This window comes from Bombina bombina, chromosome 1 (genome assembly GCF_027579735.1).
Source record: "Bombina bombina isolate aBomBom1 chromosome 1, aBomBom1.pri, whole genome shotgun sequence".
NCBI classification, from domain to species: Eukaryota; Metazoa; Chordata; class Amphibia; order Anura; family Bombinatoridae; genus Bombina; species Bombina bombina.
Window position 1 is genome coordinate 288,820,783 of NC_069499.1, and position 23,761 is coordinate 288,844,543.

The 23,761-nt window shown below is 40.6% G+C and overlaps 1 protein-coding gene across 3 annotated transcripts in view; it reads right to left on the reverse strand.

Moving 5' to 3' along the window:
* The window catches only part of PARP9 (poly(ADP-ribose) polymerase family member 9), a 677,909-nt gene that overhangs the window by 163,970 nt on the left and 490,178 nt on the right, over nucleotides 1–23,761 (reverse strand). The window lies entirely within an intron of this gene.

The following is a 23,761-nucleotide window of genomic DNA, read 5'->3' on the forward strand; positions in this document are numbered from 1 at the left end:
TCAAGTTTATAAAAGACCGTAGCTTCCCTTGAGGCGGTCAAAGAGTTCCGTAATGAGCGGAATACGGTAAGCATTCTTAATGGTAAGACAATTAAGACCCCTATAATCAATGCATGGTCTTAACTCGCCACCCTTTTTCAGCCCCTGCAGGAGAGCAGGATTTGCGGATTATCCCCCGTGACAGAGCATCGGCAACATACTCCTCCATAGCACAATTCTCCGCAACAGACAGAGGGTAAACCCGGCCCCAAGGAGGAATGGCTCCGGGTTGCAGGTCTATGGCACAATCGTAAGACCAGTGAGAAGGCAACGTACCGGCACACACCTTGTCAAAAACGTCTAGGAACTCTCGCTTCTCCTCTGGCAATTGAGATACCGAATAAGTGCACAAGACTTTAATTGGTTTCCGAAGACAAGTAGAAATACATTGCGGAGACCACGACAAAATTTCGGACCTGCACCAGTCGAGACTGGGATTGTGCTTTTGGAGCCAGGGATAACCGAGAACAACTGGAAAATGCGGAGAATTTATCACCTGGAACTGGAGGCTTTCAAAATGGAGAGCCCCAACAGCCATGGATAACGGAGCGGACTCGTAAGTAACGAGTGTGGGCTGAAGGGGCCTGCCATCAATGGCCTCAATAGCAAGCGGAATGGACCGAGGCAAAACAGAAATGGAGTGCTTTGATGCAAAAGCACTGTCAATGAAATAGCCACAGCACCGGAGTCAACAAGAGCCTGGGTGACTATGAAGGTGTCCACCCAGGAAAGGACAACCGTGACCAAAGGGACGAGAATAAACCACCCAAGGTCTGCCCCCGACAGGACCTTAGGTGTGAGCGTTTTTCCGGCCGTGTAGGACAAGACTTCAAAAGGAGGCCCTGTAACCCACAATAGAGGCAGAGCCCCTCCCTCCTCCTAAAGGCCCTCTCCGCCGCGGAGAGACGCGTGAATCCCAACTGCATTGGCTCAGCAGTACCTGGTGACTCGGGACCAGGAGGCATGGGAGGAGAGGGAGGCATGGGTAGGAACGAACACGTAGGAGACAACGGAACAGTAGGCTTCCGCAAGCGCTCCTTGAAAGAGGGCCTCTCTCTGAGTCTGATGTCAATTAGGATAAAAAAAGACACCAAAGCCTCGAGATCCTCTGGTAAATCTCTGGCAGCAACTTCGTCTTTAATCGCATCAGAGAACCCATGAAAGAAGGCGGCAACAAGGACTTCATTGTTCCAACCTACCTCTGCGGCAAGCATACGGAACTCAATGGCATACTGAGCAACAGATCTTGTACCTTGCTGAATGGACATGAGTCGTTTAGCAGCAGAGGAGGAACGAGCCGGAACATCAAATACCCTTCGAAAGGAGGCCACAAATTCAGGGTAATTTGAAATCACAGGTTTATTAGTCTCCCACAAGGGATTAGCCCTGGCAAGAGCTGTGTCAGAGAGTAACGAGATGAGAAATCCCACCTTAGCTCTGTCGGAGGGAAACGCCTGAGGTAACATCTCAAAGTAAATGCCCACCTGTTTCAAAAACCCTCTGCACTGAATAGGATAAACCTCCATATCTCTGAGGTAGAGGTGCAGAACCGGACATGCTCCTGGTAGGACTAGGTGCAGCAGCGGAAACAGGAGCAGCCATAACTTGCAGAACACTTTGGTCTAAATGTGCAGTGTGAGTCAGCAGGGTTTGCAGGGCTAGTGCAAATTGATCCAAGCAGTGATCCTGTTCATCCATCCTGGAAATGATGGTAGGTAAAGGTGGATTATTAGCACCATCAGGATTCATGGCCCTTGCGTAATGTCAGGGTGCCAGGAATCAGACTGAGACGAGAAGTGCAAAAATAATCACACCTTTATTAATAGCAAAAAATAATAAAAAGTCCACAAATAACAAGCCAGGAGTCAAAACCAGAGCTGGTAGTCAGACGAGCCGAGTCAGGAGCCAAAGCGAGTAGTCAGATGAGCCAGAATCAGGAACAAGGATAACAGCAGAGTCAGGAACAAGCCAGGGATCAGGAACCAGGAGGGACGTCAGACAGCCAGGTAATACACAGGAACAGGAACTCTCACAAACAGGTCTGAGACAACGCAAGGGCAAAGCATACTGAACAGAGGCCCTTCAAGTAATAAGTGATGATATCACAATTCTGAGACTGCAACCTGTCTCACATGGATGATGTACACCAGTCTGGCCATAAAAGGGCATGCAGGAAATGAGCAGCATCACACACTATGTACCAGAGTCAGCAAGAGAGGTGAGTAAAATGGCTGCCAACAGCACATGGCAAACAAAGCAGGAAAAAAACCCTGACACAGTGCTGGAGACCATAAGTGCCAGCTGCCAATGCTGAGCCCAGAAACAGGCAACACAGACTGTCACAAGTGCAGACTAGGAGTGCAAGCTGCCTCTGTTGAGATAAGGAACACAGACTGTCACTGTTGAGTAGAGGAATACAGCCTGCAAATGGTAAGCCCAGGAGCAAGGCTGCTGAAGACTAGGGACACAAGCTTTCATTGCGGAAACAAGGAACAAAGACACACTGCTTCTGCTAATACTGGATTCACAGGCTGCCACTGCTGAACCATGAATACAGGCTGCCACTGCTAGAGACCAGGATGACACAAACTCACACTGGTGGAGACCAGAAAAACGGACAGCTAAGATCAGGAACAGCTCACTGATGGCCAAGAGTCAGACAGATGCTCATCTGTTCTTTAAAGGGACATTAGACACAGAATGCAAAGTGAGTAAAAAATATCTAAATCAAATCAATATTTAGAGTGACCACTCTTTGCCTTCTAAACAGCATCAATTCTTCTAGGTAAACTTGCACACAGTTAAAAAAAAGGATGTTTCCAAATGAACTAACCACAGTTATTCTGTGAATTTAGGAAGCCTCCATTGCTTCTGTCTATTCACGTAATCCTAGATAGAGTCAATCATCTTGAGATCAGGGTGAAACCATCAATTCCAGGACTTTTTGTTCTTTATTACGCTGAAGATAGTTCTTTAGAGACTTTGGCTGTACATTTGGTGTCATTGTATTGCTGCAGAATAAATCTGGGGCCAATCAGATTCCTGCACTTCTCAGCATTGAGGAGACTAATAATTTTGACCAAATCTTTAAAGGGACAGTCTAATCAAACTAAACTTTCATGATTCAGATACGGCATGCAATTTTAAACAATTCTCCAAATTACTTTTATCATCAAATTTGTTTTGTTTCCTTGTTGGTATTTTTGAAATGCTAAACCTAGGTAGATTTAAACTGATTTCTAAACTGCTGGAAACCGCCTCAGCTCAGAGCATTTTGAAAGTTTTTCAAGGTTAGACAGTACTAGTTCATGTGTGTCATATAGATAACATTGTGCTCACTCCCAAGGAGTTATTTAGGAGTCTGTACTGATTGGCTTAACTGCATGTCTGTCAAAAGCACAGAGATAAGGGGATAGTCTGCAGAGGCTTAGATACAAGGTAATCACAGAGGTAAAAAGTATATTAGTATAACTGTGTTGGTTACGCAAAACTGGGGAATGAGTAATAAAGAGATTATTAATCTTTTTAAACAATAAAAATTCTGGTGTAGACTGTCCCTTTAAAGGGACACTGTACCCAAAAAATTTCTTTCGTGATTCAGATAGAGCATGACATTTTAAGCAACTTTCTAATTTAGTCCTATTATCACATTTTCTTCATTCTCTTGGTATCTTTATTTGAAATGCAAGAAAGTAAGTTTAGATGCCGGCCCATTTTTGGTTATCAACCTGGGTTGTTCTTGCTGATTGGTGGATAAACTCATCCACCAATAAAAAAGTGCTGTCCATAAAAAAAAAGCTTAGATGTCTTCTTTATAAAATAATGATAGCAAGAGAACGAAGAAAAATTGATAATAGGAATAAATTAGAACGTGGCTTAAAATTGCATGCTCTATCTGAATCATGAAAGAACATTTTTTGGTTCAGTGTCCCTTTAACTCCATTTGCAGAAACCTCCACGATGATTCACTGTTGCCTGTAGACACTCATTCTTATACCGCTCTCCAGCACTTCGGGGTAAAAAACTGCCTACTGCTACAGCAAAATATGTAAACTTTTGAATCATCAATCCAGAGCACCTGCTGCCATTTTTCTGTACCCGAGTTCCTGTACATAGTTCAGTTGATTGGCTTTGTTTTCACGTCAGAGGTATGACTTTTTGGCTGCTAGTCTTTCTTGAAGACTACTTCTAACCATAATTTTCCAGATGGGGAGCAGTCTGGGACTCGTTAAAGGCGCAGGGACTATGGACTCGGGAGGAGTCTGCTCTTCCCATAAACATCTTGGAGTTAAGAGCGATTTACAATGCTCTGATGGCTTGGCCTCAATTGTCCTTAGCCTGGTTTATCGGATTCCAGTCGGACATCACCACCTCAGTGGCTTACATCAACCACCAGGGAGGAACTCGGAGTTCCTTAGCCATGAAGGAGGTGGCACGGATTATTCAGTGAGTGGAAGTTCACAATTATTGTCTATCTGCCATCCACATTCCTGGAGTGGACAACTGGGAAACGGATTTCCTGAGCAGACAAACATTTCATCCCAGGGAGTGGGCTCTCCATCCGGAGGTGTTCTCAAGGTTAACCCTCAAATGGGGGGTGCCGGAGTTGGATCTGATGGGGTCTCGGGAGAACGCCAAGCTTCCAAGGTATGGTTCAAGGTCAAGAGATCCTCAGGCCGCTCTGATAGATGCTCTGGCGGTTTCTTGGGATATCGGTCTAGCATACCCGTTTCCTCCGTTTGCGATCCTTCTATTAATTGCTAGTATCCAACAAGATAGAGCATCGGTAATTCTAATAGCTGCTGCATGGCCTCGCAAGATCTGGTATGAAGACTTAGTGAAGATGTCATCTCGGCCGCCTTGGAGGTTACCTCTGAGGAAGGACCTTCTAACTCAGGGTCCATTCCTCCATCCAAATCTCATTTCTCTGAAGCTGACTGCTTGGAGATTGAACGCTTAGTTCTGTCTAATCGTGGATTTTCTGAGTCGGTCATTAAGACCATGATCCAGGCTCGCAAGCCAGTTACTCAAAAAATTTACCATAAGGTATAGCGTAAATACCTTTATTGGTATGAATCTAAGGGCTACTCTTGAAGTAGAGTCAGGATTCCTAGAATTTCGTCTTTTCTCCAGGAAGGTCTGGAGAAGGGGTTGTCAGTTCTCTGAATGGTCAGATTTCTGCATTATCTATTTTGTTTCACAAGCGTCTGGCGGATGTGCCAGATGTTCAATCTTTTTGTCAGGCCCTGGTCAGAATCAACCTGTGTTTAAACCTGTTGCCAGAGGCGTAACTAGAAACCACAGAGCCCAGGTGCAAGAATCTAAGAAGTTTTATAGACACAAAGTGGCCGATTTAACAATGTGCGGGCGAACATGATTCTACATCGATAAATGCAGAAAGCATACGCTGTCAGCATTTATCATTGCACAAGCATTTCTAGTGAAATGCTTGTGCAATACCGCCCCTGCACATTCACGGCCAATAGCAGGGGTGTCAATCAACCCGATCATATCCGATCGAGCGGATTGCTGTCTGCCGCCTCAGGGGTGGCGGACAAGTTAAAGAGCAGCGGTCTTTCCAGAGATCTGGAAACTACGGGGGTAGATTGAAGCATCCGCTGCTTCATAACTCTACCCCTAAAACTTTACACTTTTTTTGTCAATATTTAATCAACTTTAAATAAATACATCTACATGTTATTCTGACAAAAATACATAATTCTATATGGCATTTAATGTCACTTTACTGTTTGTTTCTAGGTCCCACTCGCACTGTAGTGATTGTCACTATTAGTAAAGTCGTTTTCATAACTGGGCTCTAAAAGAGGATTGTGTATAAAAACACGTTCACAGGGGCGTGTCCGAGCAGCGTTCCTGACAGGACGCATTCACTATTAGCTCTAAAGGATCTCTCTATAATCCGCCGATTTAGGATCCTTTAACAACTATTACATCTAGACATCTTATTATATAGGAATCACTGAGGCAGCGGTGATCATAACATATCATTGTTTTGTTGTTTCTATGATATTGGAGCTTTAGTTTGGACGAGCAAGACCTAAGGCGGCGGCCTGCTAATAGGTAACGACCCCCCCCCCCGGCTCCTCCGGGTAACCAGTGCAGGCAGAAGGTATCTGCCCTACTGACTTTACTTTCCCGATAACACATTGAGTTACCAGAAGCTACCTATTTGTGGACGTATATAACCCTTTCTTCTGATCACAAAGTAAACCAGGCATACGGTGCCTAATACTGCATGGATAAGATGGCCGCTTTGGGAGAGACGACAGCAAACGATAGCCTTCCAGCACAATGGCGCAAGTTTGAACTACTATGCCTACAACTAATTGATAAGGCTCCGTTTGATAATCTTATGAAGCTCCTCACTCTTGCACCCGCCGATAACGTTGCAAAGCCTCTCTCCGCTAAGACAGGCAAACAAGAAGGGCCCTCAGAAGCCATCTTACCCCGCGAATCTCAGCAGGCCGGGTCAGCAGTGAAGATAACAGATGGTTCGCACGCAGCAGCTCCGGAGCAAACAAGCCCAACTAGCTATGTGCCACTCGGCAGATCTATCAATTCTCAGTGGCAGAAGGTGCATAGCTTATTTGCGGTAGATGGAGGAGGTGCCGGGAGGGACCTCCAGGAGGCAGCGGCTGAGCTGAAACTTCTCTCCACGTGGGCAGCCATATTGGGCACCACCGACCTACAAAGTTTGTTTCCAGAACGAGCCCAAGCAAAGCCGGACACTTTACAATTGCCACCTGATCCGGAGAGCACAAATAGAACTTTTTTGCTTTTGCGGAAACACCCTCCTAATACCCTGCTCAAGGACTCACATAATATCGCTGGAGTAATCCCAAATGGGTAAATAAAGACTAGAGGCATGTTATAGCACAGAACATTCACTGGCAATATGATGGTTCCTAAATTAGTTATTTTGTTATATACATTTAAGTCATTCGTTTGTTAATAGGTTTGGGTCTATTATATGTTGTGATTAGCAACCTCTCCACACTGTAGGGCTACACAAGACATCGTCTTAAGATAACAGCACTTCAGTACTATTAATATTATTGTGATGCTGCTTTCAATACCATGATAACACTCTGCTTGTCTCGGTTCCTGTTGGGGATACGGGGGGGTCCCTGGGGGAACATAACAGGCAATAACATCGCATCCCAGGACAACACAGTATATACCCACAGATTGTTATGTTATAAATTAACTTGGTGGCCAGCGGCCGGGGCACCGGGCGAAGCAGGTTATAACCTGCATTTTATAATGAGTTGTGGGTTTCAATGTAAATAGAGTCGGATAAAATGTATGTAGACTGTAAAATGTACTCTCATATTTTACTTGTGGACCACATAAAACTTAAACGTGCTGCAGATAATGAGGTTGCTATTGAGTTTTTGTGCATTAATTATAATTTTAACTCCCAGACATGGTACATAGCGAACAGTAATTTTCACCTCACGTTGGGGGTTATGTCATCATTTTGTATAATCATAAGCTATAGAATATGCTAATAATATTCTTCTTCAGATTGTTGCTGGATGGCTCAGTCCACGCCACCTCTTTTTGAATACTTCACTCTTTGTGTGTGTTACATCTTATTATTTTTTGTTTTCCTCTTAACTCTTTGTTTCTAATATGACCCCCTGGACTTTTAATAAGCTAACCGTTAGGGTCCAAGAGTGGCCTGCATTGATGTTTTATGGGGTAAAAAAAAAAAAATGAGGATTTTCACTACTTCTGAGCAATAGATGACTGCTGTATTGTTTTCTCAATATGTTATAATGCTTTTCATATATGATATGTATAAATTTATCTTTCCTAAATAAAAAAAAAAAAAAAAAAAAAAACACGCTCACAAAGGCACAATCTTCTTTGACCATCTTCTTTTACTGTAACCTTAATAGGTATGAAAGGACTATTGTATATATCAAACAGAGACAGATGCGCCACATGGCCCAATATTGTAGTTTCCAAATTTATGTAGATTTTACTATATAGTTGAACTCACATGTATTGGAGCACCTCAATTGGTGCAAATGACACAGTCTGGGATCTATAACAGTCACCCAGCAGACCGGCCTCTCGAGTTGTTCAGGGTCTGTGTAAAATAGAAAACACAAAAAAGCCTATATGGCCTAGTATTGTATGACTAGAGTGATTTCACACCAGATAGTAGTATAAGATTTTGAACTCACATTTGGTGAAGCATCCCCAATGATGCTATAGAGACAAGCTGGGATTAATTCAGTCACCCAACAGACTTAGCTCGTGGCATACAGCATGCAATAGTCCTCTCAGTGGTCTTTAGGTCAGTGATATCCTCAGATAAAAACCAGTTCATAGGCAGCAAGTGTTTATAGTAAAAGTTAAAATCACTTTAATAAAATAATATTAAATTGCGACGCGTTTCTCAGTCTCAGACTGTTTCCTCAGGCATAATAAAATGGTTTACAAACACTTGCTATATATTCCTAAACAAACCACTTAACATAATTGGTAACACTTGTTGTGGGTGTGGTTTATGACATCATCAGTATCCTAGCTACTGATATATTTTAGCAACAAATGTGACACAGTATTGTATACTTAAACAATGTACATCAGAGTTTACATTTTATGAGTCAAGTGAAACAATCTACCTCATACTTTGCAGTGCAAATATTAATCATAATACATAAAACACATCAATATTATAATATTGTAGCAATACATATATTTCCCCATATCCAGTGAGATTTGTCTCATGCTACTCAATCATATCTGATTCCTATCTCTATTTCTATTTAATGTCTAGGCTGGGTCTGTTTTATATCAGAACATCTTTAATCCATTGTTTAATGGTTTATCTTTTTTCTTATTTAGTTTTTAAGTGTCTGATCCCTCTCTGCCAATAGCCCCAATCTACATTTAATATGAGGGTAACTATTTTTTGTTCAAACCTTTGTATTAAACATTATAAGCCCTTTGATTTATTGGTATGTAATAGTTTTATAATCTACTGCTGTGCATAAACTGTGATTTCAAATGGCAGGTTGTTGACTAACCTTATAGGGCTATTGATCCATTAGATTCGAGTAGTTTCAAACGCCATCTGATGTTCTAAATGGCGTGTGTGTTGCGCTAATGCGCATGTGTACAACGTCAATGTGTATGTGAGTAATGTTGCCAAGGGAACAAATAGTGTTAGTCAATTATACGTTGTGCGTAAAACGTGATACGTCCCAAGCTGCGCCAGTGCGCATGTCAGCACTGCTAAGGCGTCTCAAGCTTTCGTTGCCAAGGGAACCGGAATCCCATTCAATCTCACGTTATGCGTGTTATAGCCTTACAGCTGATAGGTTAGTATTATCTTGTAGGAGGTTTTTATTGTTTATGCTAGTGCGCATGTCAGCATTGCCAAGGAGTCTCAAGTTTTCATTGCCAAGGGAACCAGAATCTCATTCAGTCTCACGTTATGCGTGCTATAGCCTTTCGACTGATAGGCCAATATTATCTTGTAGGTGGTTTCCATTGTCCATGGGAAATAGACACCAACTACAAATTGAGACGTATATATTTGCTCTCTTGTCCACAGTAACCCCCATATAATAATGGCATATTAGTGGAAAAAATATATAATAATAATAAAGAGCAATATCATATTCCATGTGTACCGAGTCCTTCCCATCATAACATATCGTAGTGGGATATGATTACAGACATGTAATGACATAATACCATATTTAGAACAAATGTTAGCCAAAATGATGTATGTTGTTATACATCAGAATATGTATGTATATATTGTTCATATAGGAAATCATAAATATTATAAATTTTATAAAACTAGATCTCTTTTGACTCACAGTGTGTGTATTTCAGTAGTTAATATCCAGTGATACATACTACTATGTGATGTTGTTATAACAATATATAGGTCATATTATAACTAATCGTTATTATTGGGCTGATGGTACTGCGGCTCCATAGGAGTATATTTTACTAATACCCTTCCTTTATATGATGTCCCTATTTGTATTTACTAAGTGTCATGTATGTGTATAAACATGTGTGTATCTTAGTGGTGTCAAATTTCATAAACAATAGGATTAGTGGTTCAATTTCAAGATATAGTTGTTACTTTGGTGTTTTTTGATATCTAATTGATATGTGTATTCATTAATATTCTGCTCAAGTGACTATATGTGTTTACTTGTGTCAAATGTGTGTGTTAGATATATTTATATATTTGTTAGTGTCAGATTTTGGAAAAGTGATGTCTGATAGTTATATTTTTAGTCTTTATAGAAATTTTTCCTTAGTGTGTAGGAAGAGATATACTTGCAAAAAGTGTTAGATAAATTTCAGATGTAGTATATCTATAAGTATATATAGATATCTTAAAGTGTCATTCCGTTTGATGTATATTACCTTAAGTGTGATATATGTGTCATTACGTGTGATATATATGTGTGTGCCCTCCTAATAATTTAACCCAATGTGTCACTTATATCAGAATGTGTATCAAAGAATATATATTACCAATAAAGATAGATGGTAATAAGTGCAAGATATGCCCAGTGATGGTCACATTTTTCCTCCATAGAAAGGCATAATGTATAAGAATAGATCTATACGTGTAGGTATAGATGTTTTGTTCTTAAATCTACAGGGTTATTCATAGGGTATTATGGTGGACTTGATATAACTTTACAGATCAAATGCTGCTAGATCTACGCACTCATTCAGACCCTCCGGAACTAAAGTGTGTAGTTTGTGAATCCAGAATGTTTCTCTCCGGCGTAGAGTAAGCATGGGGTTATGACTGTTCCTTGGTACTTGCTCTATAGGTAGAATATGAACAGATTTGGAACTACCTTTATGTGCGTAAGCACAATGCCTTGATAGGCTGTGTTTAAGAAATTTTCTTTCTATGTTATATTTGTGTTCACTCCATCTTTTCTTTATGGTTCGGGAGGTACGCCCTACATATTGGACCCCACATGTACAGCTAATCAGATAAATTACGTACGTGGATTCACATGAGAGTCTCTTGGTGATCTTAAATTGTTCCCCCGTTTGATATGAACAGAACGTATTGGTACCAGCTCTCACCACTTTGCACATATTGCATCGTGGCTTGAGACATTTATATACTCCATTTTTGGGCATAAACTTGCCCAAAAAAGTCCTATTAGGGACTATGACCTGATTTTGTGATGATATTTTATCTCTCACTATCTTACTTGGGGCCAATTTGTTTTTGAGTGTAGGGGCTCTCCTATAGACAATCCTAGGCTTCATAGACACAGAGTTTTTTAGAAATGGGTCGTCACATATAATGGGCCAATGTTTTATAATGATGTTACTAATTTCTCTATATTGGCTACTATAGCCAGTGATGAAAAGTGGTGTTTTACCTGACTCATAGTTTTTTTCTTCATTGGATTTAACTTTTGATTTGGTTTGTGACAAATATTTGTTTCTGTCATCATGCAGAGCTCTTAAATATCCTTTTTGTACTAGATCAGATGGGTACCCTTTTTCCATGAATCTATCTTTGAGAATCATAGATTGTTTTTTGTAGCTTTCTATTGTGCTACAATTCCGTCGGATTCTTCTGAATTGCCCATATGGGACATTCTTTTTCCAACAGTGATAGTGGTTACTCCCATAATTGAGAAAGCTGTTACAATCAACCTTCTTAAAAAAGGTTTCTGACATGATATCTCCAGTAGCAGAAAAAAAGAGAAGTAGATCCAAATATTCAATCATGTTAGATTGAATATTACTTGTAAATTCCAAATCAAATTCATTTGAATTTAAAGAATTGGTATATATTACTGCCTCCTCATATGTGCCTCTAAACAAAAAAATCAGATCATCTATATAACGGCCATAGAACACCAGACTCGCACTCATAGGAGATCCATATACATGGGTCTCCTCAAATTTGCCCATGTATAAGTTGGCAAAACTGGGTGCGAATCTGGTGCCCATGGCCGTCCCCTTCACCTGAAGGTAGTACATACCCTGATAAAGAAAATAGTTGTGATGTAAAATGAACTGAATTAGTTCAGTAATAAATTGTTGCTGTCTGACTGGCATGTAGATATCAGATGCCAAGTATGACTGGATTACTCTTAATCCTTTGTCATGTGGGATGTTTGAATATAACGAACTAACGTCGCTCGTAATCCACCACAGGTTCTGGTCAGTCTTAGTAATCCCCAGAGTAGCTAGCTTATTTATTAAATCAGTCGAATCTTTTATAAAAGATTGTAAGGTAATCACATGTTTCTGTAAAAATGAATCCACATATGCGGAAACATGGTCGGTGAGGCTATCTATGCCTGCCACTATAGGGCGGCCAGGAGGTTTAGAAGAATTTTTGTGTATTTTGGGAAGATGATAGTAGAAGGCCACACTCGGATTTTTCGGATAGAGGTAGTCCTTCTCCTTTTTAGTAAGAATGCCTTCATCAAAACCCTCAGAGAGGAGAGATAATAGTTGTTTTTGATACACAAATGTGGGATTGCTAGGTAATATCCTATAGTGGCTGGCATTGTTGAGAATATTATTAGCCTCCTCAATGTAGTCTGTGATATTCTGAAGCACTATTCCTCCGCCCCACCGACCATGTTTCCGCATATGTGGATTCATTTTTACAGAAACATGTGATTACCTTACAATCTTTTATAAAAGATTCGACTGATTTAATAAATAAGCTAGCTACTCTGGGGATTACTAAGACTGACCAGAACCTGTGGTGGATTACGAGCGACGTTAGCTCGTTATATTCAAACATCCCACATGACAAAGGATTAAGAGTAATCCAGTCATACTTGGCATCTGATATCTACATGCCAGTCAGACAGCAACAATTTATTACTGAACTAATTCAGTTCATTTTACATCACAACTATTTTCTTTATCAGGGTATGTACTACCTTCAGGTGAAGGGGACGGCCATGGGCACCAGATTCGCACCCAGTTTTGCCAACTTATACATGGGCAAATTTGAGGAGACCCATGTATATGGATCTCCTATGAGTGCGAGTCTGGTGTTCTATGGCCGTTATATAGATGATCTGATTTTTTTGTTTAGAGGCACATATGAGGAGGCAGTAATATATACCAATTCTTTAAATTCAAATGAATTTGATTTGGAATTTACAAGTAATATTCAATCTAACATGATTGAATATTTGGATCTACTTCTCTTTTTTTCTGCTACTGGAGATATCATGTCAGAAACCTTTTTTAAGAAGGTTGATTGTAACAGCTTTCTCAATTATGGGAGTAACCACTATCACTGTTGGAAAAAGAATGTCCCATATGGGCAATTCAGAAGAATCCGACGGAATTGTAGCACAATAGAAAGCTACAAAAAACAATCTATGATTCTCAAAGATAGATTCATGGAAAAAGGGTACCCATCTGATCTAGTACAAAAAGGATATTTAAGAGCTCTGCATGATGACAGAAACAAATATTTGTCACAAACCAAATCAAAAGTTAAATCCAATGAAGAAAAAAACTATGAGTCAGGTAAAACACCACTTTTCATCACTGGCTATAGTAGCCAATATAGAGAAATTAGTAACATCATTATAAAACATTGGCCCATTATATGTGACGACCCATTTCTAAAAAACTCTGTGTCTATGAAGCCTAGGATTGTCTATAGGAGAGCCCCTACACTCAAAAACAAATTGGCCCCAAGTAAGATAGTGAGAGATAAAATATCATCACAAAATCAGGTCATAGTCCCTAATAGGACTTTTTTGGGCAAGTTTATGCCCAAAAATGGAGTATATAAATGTCTCAAGCCACGATGCAATATGTGCAAAGTGGTGAGAGCTGGTACCAATACATTCTGTTCATATCAAACGGGGGAACAATTTAAGATCACCAAGAGACTCTCATGTGAATCCACGTACGTAATTTATCTGATTAGCTGTACATGTGGGGTCCAATATGTAGGGCGTACCTCCCGAACCATAAAGAAAAGATGGAGTGAACACAAATATAACATAGAAAGAAAATTTCTTAAACACAGCCTATCAAGGCATTGTGCTTACGCACATAAAGGTAGTTCCAAATCTGTTCATATTCTACCTATAGAGCAAGTACCAAGGAACAGTCATAACCCCATGCTTACTCTACGCCGGAGAGAAACATTCTGGATTCACAAACTACACACTTTAGTTCCGGAGGGTCTGAATGAGTGCGTAGATCTAGCAGCATTTGATCTGTAAAGTTATATCAAGTCCACCATAATACCCTATGAATAACCCTGTAGATTTAAGAACAAAACATCTATACCTACACGTATAGATCTATTCTTATACATTATGCCTTTCTATGGAGGAAAAATGTGACCATCACTGGGCATATCTTGCACTTATTACCATCTATCTTTATTGGTAATATATATTCTTTGATACACATTCTGATATAAGTGACACATTGGGTTAAATTATTAGGAGGGCACACACATATATATCACACGTAATGACACATATATCACACTTAAGGTAATATACATCAAACGGAATGACACTTTAAGATATCTATATATACTTATAGATATACTACATCTGAAATTTATCTAACACTTTTTGCAAGTATATCTCTTCCTACACACTAAGGAAAAATTTCTATAAAGACTAAAAAACAGAATTTATGTTTACCTGATAAATTTCTTTCTCCAACGGTGTGTCCGGTCCACGGCGTCATCCTTACTTGTGGGATATTCTCTTCCCCAACAGGAAATGGCAAAGAGCCCAGCAAAGCTGGTCACATGATCCCTCCTAGGCTCCGCCTACCCCAGTCATTCGACCGACGTTAAGGAGGAATAATAGCATAGGAGAAACCATATGGTACCGTGGTGACTGTAGTTAAAGAAAATAAATTATCAGACCTGATTAAAAAACCAGGGCGGGCCGTGGACCGGACACACCGTTGGAGAAAGAAATTTATCAGGTAAACATAAATTCTGTTTTCTCCAACATAGGTGTGTCCGGTCCACGGCGTCATCCTTACTTGTGGGAACCAATACCAAAGCTTTAGGACACGGATGAAGGGAGGGAGCAAATCAGGTCACCTAAATGGAAGGCACCACGGCTTGCAAAACCTTTCTCCCAAAAAAAGCCTCAGAAGAAGCAAAAGTATCAAACTTGTAAAATTTGGTAAAAGTGTGCAGTGAAGACCAAGTCGCTGCCCGACATATCTGATCAACAGAAGCCTCGTTCTTGAAGGCCCATGTGGAAGCCACAGCCCTAGTGGAATGAGCTGTGATTCTTTCGGGAGGCTGCCGTCCGGCAGTCTCGTAAGCCAATCTGATGATGCTTTTAATCCAAAAAGAGAGAGAGGTAGAAGTTGCTTTTTGACCTCTCCTTTTACCGGAATAAACAACAAACAAGGAAGATGTTTGTCTAAAATCCTTTGTAGCATCTAAATAGAATTTTAGAGCGCGAACAACATCCAAATTGTGCAACAAGCGTTCCTTCTTTGAAACTGGTTTCGGACACAGAGAAGGTACGATAATCTCCTGGTTAATGTTTTTGTTAGAAACAACTTTTGGAAGAAAACCAGGTTTAGTACGTAAAACCACCTTATCTGCATGGAACACCAGATAAGGAGGAGAACACTGCAGAGCAGACAATTCTGAAACTCTTCTAGCAGAAGAAATTGCAACTAAAAACAAAACTTTCCAAGATAATAACTTAATATCAACGGAATGTAAGGGTTCAAACGGAACCCCCTGAAGAACTGAAAGAACTAAATTGAGACTCCAAGGAGGAGTCAAAGGTTTGTAAACAGGCTTGATTCTAACCAGAGCCTGAACAAAGGCTTGAACATCTGGCACAGCTGCCAGTTTTTTGTGAAGTAACACCGACAAGGCAGAAATCTGTCCCTTCAGGGAACTTGCCGATAATCCTTTTTCCAATCCTTCTTGAAGGAAGGATAGAATCCTAGGAATCTTAACCTTGTCCCAAGGGAATCCTTTAGATTCACACCAACAGATATATTTTTTCCAAATTTTGTGGTAAATCTTTCTAGTTACAGGCTTTCTGGCCTGAACAAGAGTATCGATAACAGAATCTGAGAAACCTCGCTTCGATAAAATCAAGCGTTCAATCTCCAAGCAGTCAGCTGGAGTGAAACCAGATTCGGATGTTCGAACGGACCCTGAACAAGAAGGTCTCGTCTCAAAGGTAGCTTCCAAGGTGGAGCCGATGACATATTCACCAGATCTGCATACCAAGTCCTGCGTGGCCACGCAGGAGCTATCAAGATCACCGACGCCCTCTCCTGATTGATCCTGGCTACCAGCCTGGGGATGAGAGGAAACGGCGGGAACACATAAGCTAGTTTGAAGGTCCAAGGTGCTACTAGTGCATCCACTAGAACCGCCTTGGGATCCCTGGATCTGGACCCGTAGCAAGGAACTTTGAAGTTCTGACGAGAGGCCATCAGATCCATGTCTGGAATGCCCCATAGTTGAGTGACTTGGGCAAAAATTTCCGGATGGAGTTCCCACTCCCCCGGATGCAATGTCTGACGACTCAGAAAATCCGCTTCCCAATTTTCCACTCCCGGGATGTGGATAGCAGACAGGTGGCAGGAGTGAGACTCCGCCCATAGAATAATCTTGGTCACTTCTTCCATCGCTAGGGAACTCCTTGTTCCCCCCTGATGGTTGATGTACGCAACAGTCGTCATGTTGTCTGATTGAAACCGAATGAACTTGGTCCTCGCTAGCTGAGGCCAAGCCTTGAGAGCATTGAATATCGCTCTCAGTTCCAGAATATTTATCGGTAGAAGAGATTCTTCCCGAGACCAAAGACCCTGAGCTTTCAGGGATCCCCAGACCGCGCCCCAGCCCATCAGACTGGCGTCGGTCGTGACAATGACCCACTCTGGTCTGTGGAATGTCATCCCTCGTGACAGGTTGTCCAGGGACAGCCACCAACGGAGTGAGTCTCTGGTCCTCTGATTTACTTGTATCTTTGGAGACAAGTCTGTATAGTCCCCATTCCACTGACTGAGCATGCACAGTTGTAATGGTCTTAGATGAATGCGCGCAAAAGGAACTATGTCCATTGCCGCTACCATCAACCCGATCACTTCCATGCACTGAGCTACGGAAGGAAGAGGAACGGAATGAAGTATCCGACAAGAGTCCAGAAGCTTTGTCTTTCTGGCCTCTGTTAGAAAAATCCTCATTTCTGAGGAGTCTATAATTGTTCCCAAGAAGGGAACCCTTGTTGACGGGGATAGAGAACTCTTTTCCACGTTCACTTTCCAGCCGTGAGATCTGAGAAAGGCCAGGACGATGTCCGTGTGAGCCTTTGCTCGAGGGAGGGACGACGCTTGAATCAGAATGTCGTCCAGGTAAGGTACTACTGCAATGCCCCTTGGTCTTAGTACCGCTAGAAGGGACCCTAGTACCTTTGTGAAAATCCTTGGAGCAGTGGCTAATCCGAAAGGAAGCGCCACAAACTGGTAATGTTTGTCCAGGAATGCAAACCTTAGGAACCGATGATGTTCCTTGTGGATAGGAATATGTAGATACGCATCCTTTAAATCCACCGTGGTCATGAATTGACCTTCCTGGATGGAAGGAAGGATAGTTCGAATGGTTTCCATCTTGAACGATGGGACCTTGAGAAATTTGTTTAAGATCTTGAGATCTAAGATTGGTCTGAACGTTCCCTCTTTTTTGGGAACTATGAACAGATTGGAGTAGAACCCCATCCCTTGTTCTCTTAATGGAACAGGATGAATCACTCCCATTTTTAACAGGTCTTCTACACAATGTAAGAACGCCTGTCTTTTTATGTGGTCTGAAGACAACTGAGACCTGTGGAACCTCCCCCTTGGGGGAAGTCCCTTGAATTCCAGAAGATAACCCTGGGAGACTATTTCTAGCGCCCAAGGATCCAGAACATCTCTTGCCCAAGCCTGAGCGAAGAGAGAGAGTCTGCCCCCCACCAGATCCGGTCCCGGATCGGGGGCCAATATTTCATGCTGTCTTGGTAGCAGTGACAGGTTTCTTGGCCTGCTTTCCCTTGTTCCAGCCTTGCATTGGTCTCCAAGCTGGCTTGGCCTGAGAAGTATTACCCTCTTGCTTAGAGGACGTAGCACTTTGGGCTGGTCCGTTTTTACGAAAGGGACGAAAATTAGGTCTATTTTTTGCCTTGAAAGGCCTATCCTGAGGAAGGGCGTGGCCCTTACCCCCAGTGATATCAGAGATAATCTCTTTCAAGTCAGGGCCAAACAGCGTTTTCCCCTTGAAAGGAATGTTTAGTAACTTGTTCTTGGAAGACGCATCAGCCGACCAAGATTTCAACCAAAGCGCTCTGCGCGCCACAATAGCAAACCCAGAATTCTTAGCCGCTAACCTAGCCACTTGCAAAGTGGCGTCTAGAGTGAAAGAATTAGCCAATTTGAGAGCATTGATTCTGTCCATAATCTCCTCATAAGGAGGAGAATCACTATCGAGCACCTTAATCAGTTCATCAAACCAGAAATATGCAGCTGTAGTGACAGGGACAATGCATGAAATGGGTTGTAGAAGGTAACCCTGCTGAACAAACATCTTTTTAAGCAAACCTTCTAATTTTTTATCCATAGGATCTTTGAAAGCACAACTATCCTCTATGGGTATAGTGGTGCGTTTGTTTAAAGTAGAAACCGCTCCCTCGACCTTGGGGACTGACTGCCATAAGTCCTTTCTGGGGTCGACCATAGGAAACAATTTTTTAAATATGGGGGGAGGGACGAAAGGAATACCGGGCCTTTCCCATTCTTTATTAACAATGTCCGCCACCCGCTTGGGTATAGGAAAAGCTTCTGGGAGCCCCGGCACCTCTAGGAACTTGTCCATTTTACATAGTTTCTCTGGAATGACCAACTTTTCACAATCATCCAGAGTGGATAATACCTCCTTAAGCAAAATGCGGAGATGTTCCAACTTAAATTTAAATGTAATCACATCAGATTCAGCCTGATGAGAAATGTTCCCTGAATCAGTAATTTCTCCCTCAGACAAAACCTCCCTGGCCCCCTCAAACTGGATTAGGGGCCCTTCAGAGATATTAATATCAGCGTCGTCATGCTCTTCAGTAACTAAAACAGAGCAGCCACGCTTACGCTGACAAGGGTTCATTTTGGCTAAAATGTTTTTGACAGAATTATCCATTACAGCCGTTAATTGTTGCATAGTAAGGAGTATTGGCGCGCTAGATGTACTAGGGGCCTCCTGAGTGGGCAAGACTCGTGTAGACGAAGGAGGGAATGATGCAGTACCATGCTTACTCCCCTCACTTGAGGAATCATCTTGGGCATCATTGTCATTATCACATAAATCACATTTATTTAAATGAATAGGAATTCTGGCTTCCCCACATTCAGAACACAGTCTATCTGGTAGTTCAGACATGTTAAACAGGCATAAACTTGATAAGAAAGTACAAAAAACGTTTTAAAATAAAACCGTTACTGTCACTTTAAATTTTAAACTGAACACACTTTGTTACTGCAATTGCGAAAAAACATGAAGGAATTGTTCAAAAATCACAAAATTTTCACCACAGTGTCTTAAAGCCTTAAAAATATTGCACACCAAATTTGGAAGCTTTAACCCTTAAAATAACGGAACCGGAGCCGTTATAAGCTTTAACCCCTTTACAGTCCCTGGTATCTGCTTTGCTGAGACCCAACCAAGCCCAAAGGGGAATACGATACCAAATGACGCCTTCAGAAAGTCTTTTCTAAGTATCAGAGCTCCTCTCACATGCGACTGCATGCCATGCCTCTCAAAAACAAGTGCGCCACACCGGCGCGAAAATGAGACTCTGCTTATGCTTTGGGAAAGCCCCTAAGAAATAAGGTGTCTAATACAGTGCCTGCCGATATTATTATATCAAAATACCCAGATAAAATGATTCCTCAAGGCTAAATATGTGCTAATAATGAATCGATTTAGCCCAGAAAAGTCTACAGTCTAAATAAGCCCTTGTAAAGCCCTTATTTACGATCGTAATAAATATGGCTTACCGGATCCCATAGGGAAAATGACAGCTTCCAGCATTACATCGTCTTGTTAGAATGTGTCATACCTCAAGCAGCAAGAGACTGCACACTGTTCCCCCAACTGAAGTTAATTGCTCTCAACAGTCCTGTGTGGAACAGCCATGGATTTTAGTTACGGTTGCTAAAATCATTTTCCTCATACAAACAGAAATCTTCATCTCTTTTCTGTTTCTGAGTAAATAGTACATACCAGCACTATTTCAAAATAACAAACTCTTGATTGAATAATAAAAAACTACAGTTAAACACTAAAAAACTCTAAGCCATCTCCGTGGAGATGTTGCCTGTACAACGGCAAAGAGAATGACTGGGGTAGGCGGAGCCTAGGAGGGATCATGTGACCAGCTTTGCTGGGCTCTTTGCCATTTCCTGTTGGGGAAGAGAATATCCCACAAGTAAGGATGACGCCGTGGACCGGACACACCTATGTTGGAGAAATATAACTATCAGACATCACTTTTCCAAAATCTGACACTAACAAATATATAAATATATCTAACACACACATTTGACACAAGTAAACACATATAGTCACTTGAGCAGAATATTAATGAATACACATATCAATTAGATATCAAAAAACACCAAAGTAACAACTATATCTTGAAATTGAACCACTAATCCTATTGTTTATGAAATTTGACACCACTAAGATACACACATGTTTATACACATACATGACACTTAGTAAATACAAATAGGGACATCATATAAAGGAAGGGTATTAGTAAAATATACTCCTATGGAGCCGCAGTACCATCAGCCCAATAATAACGATTAGTTATAATATGACCTATATATTGTTATAACAACATCACATAGTAGTATGTATCACTGGATATTAACTACTGAAATACACACACTGTGAGTCAAAAGAGATCTAGTTTTATAAAATTTATAATATTTATGATTTCCTATATGAACAATATATACATACATATTCTGATGTATAACAACATACATCATTTTGGCTAACATTTGTTCTAAATATGGTATTATGTCATTACATGTCTGTAATCATATCCCACTACGATATGTTATGATGGGAAGGACTCGGTACACATGGAATATGATATTGCTCTTTATTATTATTATATATTTTTTCCACTAATATGCCATTATTATATGGGGGTTACTGTGGACAAGAGAGCAAATATATACGTCTCAATTTGTAGTTGGTGTCTATTTCCCATGGACAATGGAAACCACCTACAAGATAATATTGGCCTATCAGTCGAAAGGCTATAGCACGCATAACGTGAGACTGAATGAGATTCTGGTTCCCTTGGCAATGAAAACTTGAGACTCCTTGGCAATGCTGACATGCGCACTAGCATAAACAATAAAAACCTCCTACAAGATAATACTAACCTATCAGCTGTAAGGCTATAACACGCATAACGTGAGATTGAATGGGATTCCGGTTCCCTTGGCAACGAAAGCTTGAGACGCCTTAGCAGTGCTGACATGCGCACTGGCGCAGCTTGGGACGTATCACGTTTTACGCACAACGTATAATTGACTAACACTATTTGTTCCCTTGGCAACATTACTCACATACACATTGACGTTGTACACATGCGCATTAGCGCAACACACACGCCATTTAGAACATCAGATGGCGTTTGAAACTACTCGAATCTAATGGATCAATAGCCCTATAAGGTTAGTCAACAACCTGCCATTTGAAATCACAGTTTATGCACAGCAGTAGATTATAAAACTATTACATACCAATAAATCAAAGGGCTTATAATGTTTAATACAAAGGTTTGAACAAAAAATAGTTACCCTCATATTAAATGTAGATTGGGGCTATTGGCAGAGAGGGATCAGACACTTAAAAACTAAATAAGAAAAAAGATAAACCATTAAACAATGGATTAAAGATGTTCTGATATAAAACAGACCCAGCCTAGACATTAAATAGAAATAGAGATAGGAATCAGATATGATTGAGTAGCATGAGACAAATCTCACTGGATATGGGGAAATATATGTATTGCTACAATATTATAATATTGATGTGTTTTATGTATTATGATTAATATTTGCACTGCAAAGTATGAGGTAGATTGTTTCACTTGACTCATAAAATGTAAACTCTGATGTACATTGTTTAAGTATACAATACTGTGTCACATTTGTTGCTAAAATATATCAGTAGCTAGGATACTGATGATGTCATAAACCACACCCACAACAAGTGTTACCAATTATGTTAAGTGGTTTGTTTAGGAATATATAGCAAGTGTTTGTAAACCATTTTATTATGCCTGAGGAAACAGTCAGACTGAGAAACGCGTCGCAATTTAATATTATTTTATTAAAGTGATTTTAACTTTTACTATAAACACTTGCTGCCTATGAACTGGTTTTTATCTGAGGATATCACTGACCTAAAGACCACTGAGAGGACTATTGCATGCTGTATGCCACGAGCTAAGTCTGTTGGGTGACTGAATTAATCCCAGCTTGTCTCTATAGCATCATTGGGGATGCTTCACCAAATGTGAGTTCAAAATCTTATACTACTATCTGGTGTGAAATCACTCTAGTCATACAATACTAGGCCATATAGGCTTTTTTGTGTTTTCTATTTTACACAGACCCTGAACAACTCGAGAGGCCGGTCTGCTGGGTGACTGCTATAGATCCCAGACTGTGTCATTTGCACCAATTGAGGTGCTCCAATACATGTGAGTTCAACTATATAGTAAAATCTACATAAATTTGGAAACTACAATATTGGGCCATGTGGCGCATCTGTCTCTGTTTGATATTTTAGATTGCTTAATTGGATCCTGGTCTGGACCACTACAGATTGCTGCCTTGGTATTCTACTATCAAGACCTTTATAAAGGACAATATAGTGATCATTGTCACCCATTAACCACTATCTTTGAGTGAGATATAACTATCCTATTAACATTGTGATTATCAAATTGTTTAGGCTAACATCTATTTACTCTGTTCACAACGTATATACTAGTTTTGAGTGAGATACAACTGTCCTATTAACATTGTGATTATCAAATTGTATAGGTTAACATCTATTTACTCTGTCCACAACATATATACTAGTTACTACTGAATCAGTGTATCATCATTTATACTGAAAAGTGCATTTCTATTGGTAACATATAAGCTACTTCATATACTACATATTACCATTTATAGATACTCTCAAGGGCGCCCCCTTTTCTTTTGTTGGACTATTGTATATGTCAGCTTTGGGTAGCTTCCCAGTTTCTATCCTAATAATAAGTACTCTCCTTTTCAAGGGTTAAACATATAGTTATATGAATGCAATATTGTAATACTCTTTAACCTGCTTTTACTGTTCCATAATATACATAATTTGAGAGGCCTAAGTAAATTGTGGCTGTTCTAGTGGATTTGAAAAGCCTATAGAAGGAAGCCAACATCGCCTAAACTATATAAGATGGTACTGCTCAGCAAACGCTTTTAGATTAGAATACCAGCCTAAAATTGTAAAGTAACAGTTAAACCCATCCCGCGGTTAGGGCGTTCCATGCAGTCCTAACATTGCTGGGCTTTAACGTCACTAGGACGGCCTGGAACGTCCTACTATACACGGCGTTCTGCAGCTTCC